The sequence below is a fragment of the Anomalospiza imberbis genome, chromosome 11, assembly GCF_031753505.1.
Source record: "Anomalospiza imberbis isolate Cuckoo-Finch-1a 21T00152 chromosome 11, ASM3175350v1, whole genome shotgun sequence".
In the NCBI taxonomy this organism is placed as follows: Eukaryota; Metazoa; Chordata; class Aves; order Passeriformes; family Viduidae; genus Anomalospiza; species Anomalospiza imberbis.
The window spans coordinates 4,656,212-4,664,090 of record NC_089691.1 but is presented as its reverse complement, the minus strand read 5'-3'; the positions used below and the strand labels follow the sequence as shown (position 1 = coordinate 4,664,090).

General features: G+C 48.0%; 1 protein-coding gene across 1 annotated transcript in view; it reads left to right on the top strand.

Moving 5' to 3' along the window:
• The first annotated feature begins 2,616 nt into the window (after nucleotides 1–2,616).
• The window catches only part of SLC6A1 (solute carrier family 6 member 1), a 59,871-nt gene continuing 54,608 nt past the window's right edge, over nucleotides 2,617–7,879 (top strand). Inside the window, exon 1 of the mRNA XM_068201513.1 lies at nucleotides 2,617–2,815. The gene's annotated coding sequence lies outside the window, so the exon portion shown is untranslated. The remainder of the gene's footprint in view (nucleotides 2,816–7,879) is intronic.

The window sequence follows — 7,879 nt, the reverse complement described above, 5'->3', positions numbered from 1 at the left end:
ACTTCAAACTGATCTTTCCACTGGACCATACCACAGCTCTCCTGGCAGGTAAGGCTTAGAGAGAGATTATGGTACTGCCTCAAAAACACAGCACAGACTCCTCCTTTCCAAATTCCACCTGTCACAATTTGGGGCTGTGTCCTCTTGTCCTGTCCCTTGTTACTTGGGAAGAAAGACTGACTTCCACCTCCCTTTATTTGGGAAGTTGTAGAGAGAGGTAAGATCTCCCCTGACTCTCCTTTTCTCCAGGCTAAACCACCCCAGCTCCCTCAGCTCCTTGTCCTGAGACTTGTTCTCTAATATCAAAATGACAGGATTATTTTAGATTTTCAAATCTCTCCTGGGTCAGACCAAACTGAATTCAGGTGGGCTTGAAATCTCCTGAAATGCAGGCTGAAATGCAGGTCACAGCCCTGGCCAGGGGAATTTGGAACCTACTGCGTTAGGGTTTGGAGGGTTTTGGTCTGCACCTTGGTGGCTGTTAGTGTCATTTATTCCCTTAATTCCCTCACAGAATTGATTCTCTTAATGTCAATTTATTCTTCCAAACTGGAGCTTTCCAGTATAAATACATCTAGGCTCAAGCATCAAAAATGTAAGAAGTGGTCCTACCCATGGCTGCCAGTGTCAGGTCAGGTAGTCTTGACCTTTTCCAGTGGTTTTGACTTTTTCCAGTGGTTTCAACCTTCTCCAGCAGTTTTTACCTATCCACAGCAAATTGTCAGAGGCAGAAGACAGCCAGCCCCACTGCAGTGTCACCAGAGCTTACAGCACGTCCAAGCCCAGAGAAAGGCATCTCTCCTGTTCCAGATCCAGCCTCAAGGGAAAATGAGGAGTCAGATTGTGCTGCTCTGAGAGCAGCTCTCAACAACTGAATATATCCTGTATTTTAAAAAGCTGAGTCAATCAGCACCCATGCTTAACCAAAATGCAAGGACAATGGCACTGTGATGAAGACAAGGACTAATCAAGTGCTAATCAGTAGCAAAATCTATAACCCAGAAGTAATGATAGGAGTTACTCATTGCTGCTGCAGAAATCAGTTCAAATATCATTAGCTATTACCTTTCCAAGCCACATGGGCAAAGAAAATTCCTGATTATTATGGTGGATTACAGGGCAATCCAATTATTGTTCTCAGCATAAATACTCTTTGTAATTAATGGGCAACAGAGTTAAACTCTGCTGACATGTTTTCTCCATTGAAACTTGCAAGCAGGTCATTGAAGATTTTGAGTAATCTGGCAACCTCTGCACAATTAGCTGGCTTTGGAAATGGCAATTAGCCCGTTTTATGGGATACAGCCTCCTTATCTTTATGTCCTAATAAACATCAGTGTTTATGTTCCTTTTGCTGTGTGATTATCACGTGTTAAACACTGGTTCACATATCATCTTTAAATTCACACTGAGCAATGTGGCCATTGAGAAAATAAGCATCTGGGATGGGTTCATGATCCATTGGTGGGGAAAATAAAAGTAAAAAACTCCTTCAGGCCTGTTTGGGATGGAAAAGAGGAGGCCAGATCCTCTTGACTCAACATGTGTTTGACAGTGCAGTTCATGTGCCTGGTTTTGTTACAAATTTGGTGCATTTTAACACAAAAATTGAGTGTTACCTCACTTTCCAAGCTGTGTTCTCATGCAGTGAGGCACAGGACAAGACAAGATTGAATCCATCACTGTGATGGTTGCTTGAATCCTGCTGCAAGAGAAACCATCGTGCAACACTCTCCAGCAGGTGTTTGTTCCCTGAGGTCTGTCCTCTCGGCTGCTGTCCCTGCCTGTGACATTCCTGCTCAGTTCCATCTTTCCTCTCCCTGCTCTTCACCTTCCCCAGGTACCTGGGCTGGGGCTGTCCTTGGGGTGGCTCAGGTGACCCCACCTGCCCCTGTTTGATCTTACTTAGGAGCACCAGACTGAGCAGGACTCCAGCAACGAGACCATTCTGGCCATGTTTTTGAGGAGGCTCGGGAACACATCTGTGCCTCCACAGGTTCAAAACACAGTTCTAGGCATTCCTGTTTGAAATCAATTCTACACTCTGACCTGGTCAGAGAGCTCTCAGCCTCCAACTTGCCATTCTCAACTTCTCTGGTCAACTTTGGGTCACCAGGGCCAGGGGGGAACCAGCTGAGGGCACCAGATCCGTGCATTGGGTCTGCCCGGCACCATCCTCGAGCCTGCCCAGAAGAGGATGAGGGAACGGGGGTGAGCTGGTCACAGGTGTCACCTGGCCCTGCGACACGACACGGGGCTCAGCCTGCCACCAGCCCTGACGGCACCCACCGGCCCCGAAAGGATCCATCAGCCCTGAGGGGGATCTGCTGGCCCCAAGGGCATCCATCAGCCCCAAGGAGCATCTGCCACTCCCGAGGGGACCCGCCAGCCCGGAGGGGGATCCATCAGATGCGCCGCTCCCGAGGGGGGTCTGCCAGCCCCGAGGGGACCCGCCGCTCCCGAGGGGGGTCTGCCAGCCCCGAGGGGACCCGCCGCTCCCGAGGGGGGTCTGCCAGCCCCGAGGGGACCCGCCGCTCCCGAGGGGGGTCTGCCAGCCCCGAGGGGACCCGCCGCTCCCGAGGGGCGGTCCGGGGGCGGGCAGGGGCGGTGCGGGCCCGGCCCCCAGCCCGCGCGGGCGCTGCCGTGCGGGGAGGGCGCGGCGGAGCGGCGGGCGCCGAGCTTTAAATGAACATTAATATCGCTCGGGGAGGGCAGCGCCGGTGGCTCGGGACGGGCGGCGGCGGCGGCAGCGGCACCTCCACGTCCTCTTCCTCCTCCTCCTCCTCCTCCTGCTCCTCCTCGGCCGCGGGGGCAGGTAGGTGTGCGCCTGTGACCGCGGGGTCCAGCCCGACCCCGAGCCCCGCGGGGGAAACGCGCGGTGCCCGCGCCCGGGATGCCGCGGGATGCCGCGGGATGCAGGGATGCCGCGGGATGCAGGGATGCCGCGGGATGCAGGGATGCCGCGGGATGCTGCCGGGGCGCAGAGGGGGACGCGGCAGCCCCCGGGGGATGGAGGCTGAGCCGGCGTCTCCTCGAAGGGCGGCGGAGCCCCGCGGGGAGCGGAGCGCGGAGCGGCCGGAGCGGCGGCGGCGATGGCCGGGAGCGGCCGCCTGTTGCCGGCCGTGGGAGCTCGGGCAGGCGCCGAGCCGGCGCTCGGGGGCTCGGGCAGCCGTGCCGGGCTCTGCGGAGCCTCCGCCGGTCCCTGCGCGCTCCGTGCGGGCGGCAGAGCCGGCGGTGCGGGGTCCGGGCTCCGCGGGCGCTCCCGGCAGCGCGGGGCTCTCGGCGCCGTGGAAAGCTGGACCGGCCTCGGCCCGATAATAAAAGTTCTTTGCAGAAGGCGGAGTGGTTTATTTTCTTTCGTTTGCTCGTCAAACGCGTCCTGATGCTCCGCTCGCCCGTGGCGGAGCGCGGCTGCGGAAACACGAAGTGTCAGCCCAGTGCTCCGTTTCTGGTTTGTTGGTAATGGATTTAAAGCTTTAGTTATAATTTCAGTGCATCTCAGAGCTTCGCTCGGTTGCTTTAGAACTCGTTTAAAACTGTATTTTCAACGGAGACGAGTGAACTTTAAAGAAAATCAGGTCAGCCATAGATTGCGGGCATCAAACCCTTTCAGGTCCCAGAAATAGCCACAGAAGAAGCGTGACCAATTCTTTTTTTCATGCACAAAGCTTTTTCTTTTTTATTTTGGTTGGAATTTCTGACGGATACCGGAGCTCATCAACTGGATCTTTTCAGCTTACTTTAATGAAATAAGCATGCTTTCTAAGCTTGCATTTTGATTCAATTATATTAGTCTCCCTTGACTATACGAGGTTTGAGTTTCTGGTATAGCTTGTAGTTCTTAGAATAACAAAGTCTGTTTAGCAGAAGGTTTTTCTTTGTGCATTTTCCGGGTTTAGATTTATGGGAAGGTGAGGAAAAAGATGACTGAGAGGGAACATGGATTGAGCTGTTATGGAGTAAAGAATACGCTTGGATATAAATGGAAAAGGTTCAGAGGGGACGTTTTATTTCAAATATTCTGCACTTGAAACAAGGCTGTTCGTAAGTTTTTGCATCTCTTATAAAGTCTCGAAACCAGGACTGACAAATATTTATCTTGCAGTAAGTGGGTCAGATGATAACATCTTCCACTGGATCTCTTACTTCTGTATTGGACAGCTTTGGTTGCTAAGTAGCTCTGAATTGCTAATCCCAAAGTCAATGATGTCATAATGACATCATCACATCCTTTCACCTGATTGATTCTCAGAAGAGAACAGTAATGAGATTTGATATACATGTCCCATCTCTTTAATATTCTTCCTCTGCTTCAGGGGATTTCCTGACCTGCCTGGCAAATTCCAGTGAATCACACGGAGCTCTAGTAAAAAGACGTTTCCTTTGGAGACGAGGTGGAACATTAAAGGGACAGTGGCTACTCCTGGTCCTTTCAAAAGCTGAGGAACTTGGCAGCTTGTGTTTCAAATGTGGAATTCTGGATATGGAGGGCAGTGATTTAAAACTCGGACTTATTAAATTTGCGTGCAGGTGTGAAAGTGGCTCGGGTTTCAAAGAGGATCAAGTCACTTGATGTGTGTGAGTCGGAGTGCTGGAGGTGCTGCAGGGGCACAGAGAAAACAGGAGCTGTTTCAGCTGCCAAAATAAATTGCAATTCTAATGGCAAATGCATGAAATCTGTCAGGAATTGCCATGTTAAGAATGGTATTGAACGGTTCTGAAGACAGCTCAGAATTTATTTCTCTTTCTAATTAGGCAGCATAATTGGTAAGTTTGAAGGATTTTAACAGCAACACTGCCATCGCAGGGAACTCCTTGGAAGAGAGTTTAAAATCTTTAGAGTGTATGGAATGGGTACAGAATTGATGGGTTTTGTTTCTTCTGAGGTTAAAGGCACAAATGGTGTCATTTGCTGATGATCAACAGGACTGCTGGTTTTTACAGTTGGTTTTCATTGTGTGTGTCCAGATGAGCATGGTCTGTGTGAATTTTAGGTGTTTTCCTCCTCAATAGCTTTGTGATCATGAATTTCTCCACAGACAGTGAGTTTGAAGGATTCCAGACAGGGCGGTGTATATTTTAGGTGTGCAAACCTTCCTGCTTCACATGTGGAAAAGGGAGAAACGAAGCAATTTCCATTTGTTTTGTGGAACGTGTGGTTCTGTTTGGTAAAGTGAAAAGCTGAGCCGGTCTCAGAACATTCAGAGGCTGCACAGCCCAGTCTCACTTGATTGATGAATATTGTGGGTTGCTAAAGCATATTTGAGAAGTAAACAATGATTTGTTGGCGTGGATGAGTTGGTGTTAATGTATTTACTGAAGGCACTGATTGCTGGTTTTATTCCTGCTCCAGAACTGCAGTGTTGATGGCACTGTTAAGTCTAACAGAGTAGCAATTGAACATGAGGAGTGGGAACGAGTGGGAAGGAGGTGGGAGAAGATGTTTTTGGCTGTGTGTTTGAATCTATTCACCCTGTAAGTGCAATCCAAGCTCCAGATGCAAAAGGGAAATTTCTAAATAATCTGCAAGAGTTCTGCACTCCTCGTACTACACGCAGTGACAAATTTCCACAAGCTTTAGATTCTTTCTGGGATGACTCAACTACGAACAAGTGATTTGGAAAAAAAATATTATCTCTGAAGAGAATCCTTGGTGACAATTTCTTTTCAAGTTATCTTAGGATTTTCTACTTACCATGATCTTTTCTAACTCATGCCTGCCTTGAACGTCGGAGACGAGAAATGAGTTTGGACTCGGGGATAAATCTGTGCCTTCCAAGTGCACGTTAGAGGGTCAGCTGTGACATTTGCATGGTTGTGCTTTGGATGTGGTGCCACATTTGGTTACATAAAGCAGAGCACCTCAGAGCCTCCCCAGAGCTGGCAGGGCAGGGGTGATGCTGCAGCATCCCTGAGCTCTCTGAGCAGGTGACAGAGGGGACAGGGCCATGCTCACAGCAGGACAGAGCTCACACACACACGGGCTCAGCTCGTGCAGAGCCGCAGCAAAGCTCGGACCGGGCAGCTGAGTCTCTGCTTGTGCCAATAGCAATGAGAAAGTCAACCTTTAGGTTTTTAAACCACAATCAATCTGCTTCAGACCCCGACTGAGATGTTTTGTCCCCCTGCTTCCAGCCCTGTGACTGCCAGGGTGAGGAGAGCCAGTGTTTCAGCCCCAACTTCTGCTCCCGTCCTCAGCTCTGCGTGAGGATAGAACGAGACACCAACTCGATTATTTGATTTACTTTTCTGCTTTTCAATTGTAGGTCTTTAAGGGGAAAATAGTATCTATAACAGCTTCACGGACGACCTGTGTGAGCCTTTTATAAGGGCAAGACTGGCAGCTGGATATTTGAAATGTGTAGTGTGATAAGTGAATTCATCTACAGCTGGATTTTCTTGATTGATGAAAAAAAGTCTGTCTGACAGAACATGGACAGGATTTGTCCCTTGTAAACTAGGAAGTAAAATAATTAACAATCCAAATGATCTGCAGCAATCCCAATGATCTGTAGCAATCCCAATAATCTGCAGCAACCCCAATGATCTGCAGCAATCCTAATGACATAAAACACGCCCTGAAATTAGTAAAATCACCCCAGATATTGTAGCTAGCATTATCCAGTAGCTATGAAAATTCTATTTAAGACTTAAATTAAGCAAATAGAGATATTAATTTTTCCAAAATTTCTTTTCCACTCAAAGTCAGTTCTGAAAGGATTCATTGTCCAAAAATAGAAGTTATTTTAAAATTATTCCAACAGTGAATTGTTAAGATGAAAATTTTTTATTTGATTCCAGTTTTGATCTTTATTTGTAAGTTACATTTCAGAAGGAAAGTGATGTTGAGAGCAAACTCAGTGCTGATTTTAGTCTGAAGTGCTTAGAGTAACTTTTGTGTAAATGGAATCTTTTTTGTGCAAAATAACAATTATTTGAATGTTTCACTAGAATGATGTTGCAATGAAAAACATACAGTGAAAAATCAATACATTTTATACCAGTTGTATTCAGGAATTTATCAAGCGATGCCTACACAGCTGAGGTTCATTGTGTAGCATTACAAAATAGTTTAACAAGACTAAAATCTAGGATGGAAGAAAAAGCCATGCTAGTGATGCATAAATATATCACAATTTTTTTTTTAACAGATGCTTTCATTTACCAATCAATGTATTCCCTTTAATGCAAACTACAAATTCCTAAGGAAATTATTCCTGTCTGATCCTGAACTGCTCTTGTGCAAGGAATTATGATTCTTTTCCCCCTGTCTTTCTGAAGTAAAGCAGACAAAACTCAAACTGCAAACTCTTTTCCCAGAGAGGTTTGCTCATCACATCACAGGACAGCAGTGGGTGAAAAGTTTCTGGAAACACTTCTCTGAAATAGGACTTCTATGGTGCTCTGGAAGGCAAAGGGTACCACCCATAATCCAATTAGTTACTCAGAGTTCTGTGATAAAGCTCAGGCAATCACTTTGCTGTTGGTTGCTTTGGTCTGGGATTTTTTTCCTGGCTGGAAGGCAGTGGAAACTCCTCTGGAAACTCATTTTATTCCTGGGTGAGTGGACGCTCATCTAACAACTGCCACGGTGCCCAAAGAGAAAATCCTCTCTTCTGCCAAGGTGATATTGCTGTTTAACACCTCCCTTAATGCCAGCCCCTCTGGCTCCCCAGGCCTGCTTCCCAGAGGAGCTGGGATGAAAGGAGGCAGCTGGTTAAAAACAAGGATCCCAGGAATTAAGCACGGCCTCCCTCGTGGCCACAACAAGGGGGGCACTGTTTGGTGCTCTTCTCCTCCTCGGTTGTTTTGAAAGGCCAACGAAAGCCTAAGGAGACACTCGGGCAGTCACAGCAGCACAAGTCCCCATTATTGCACT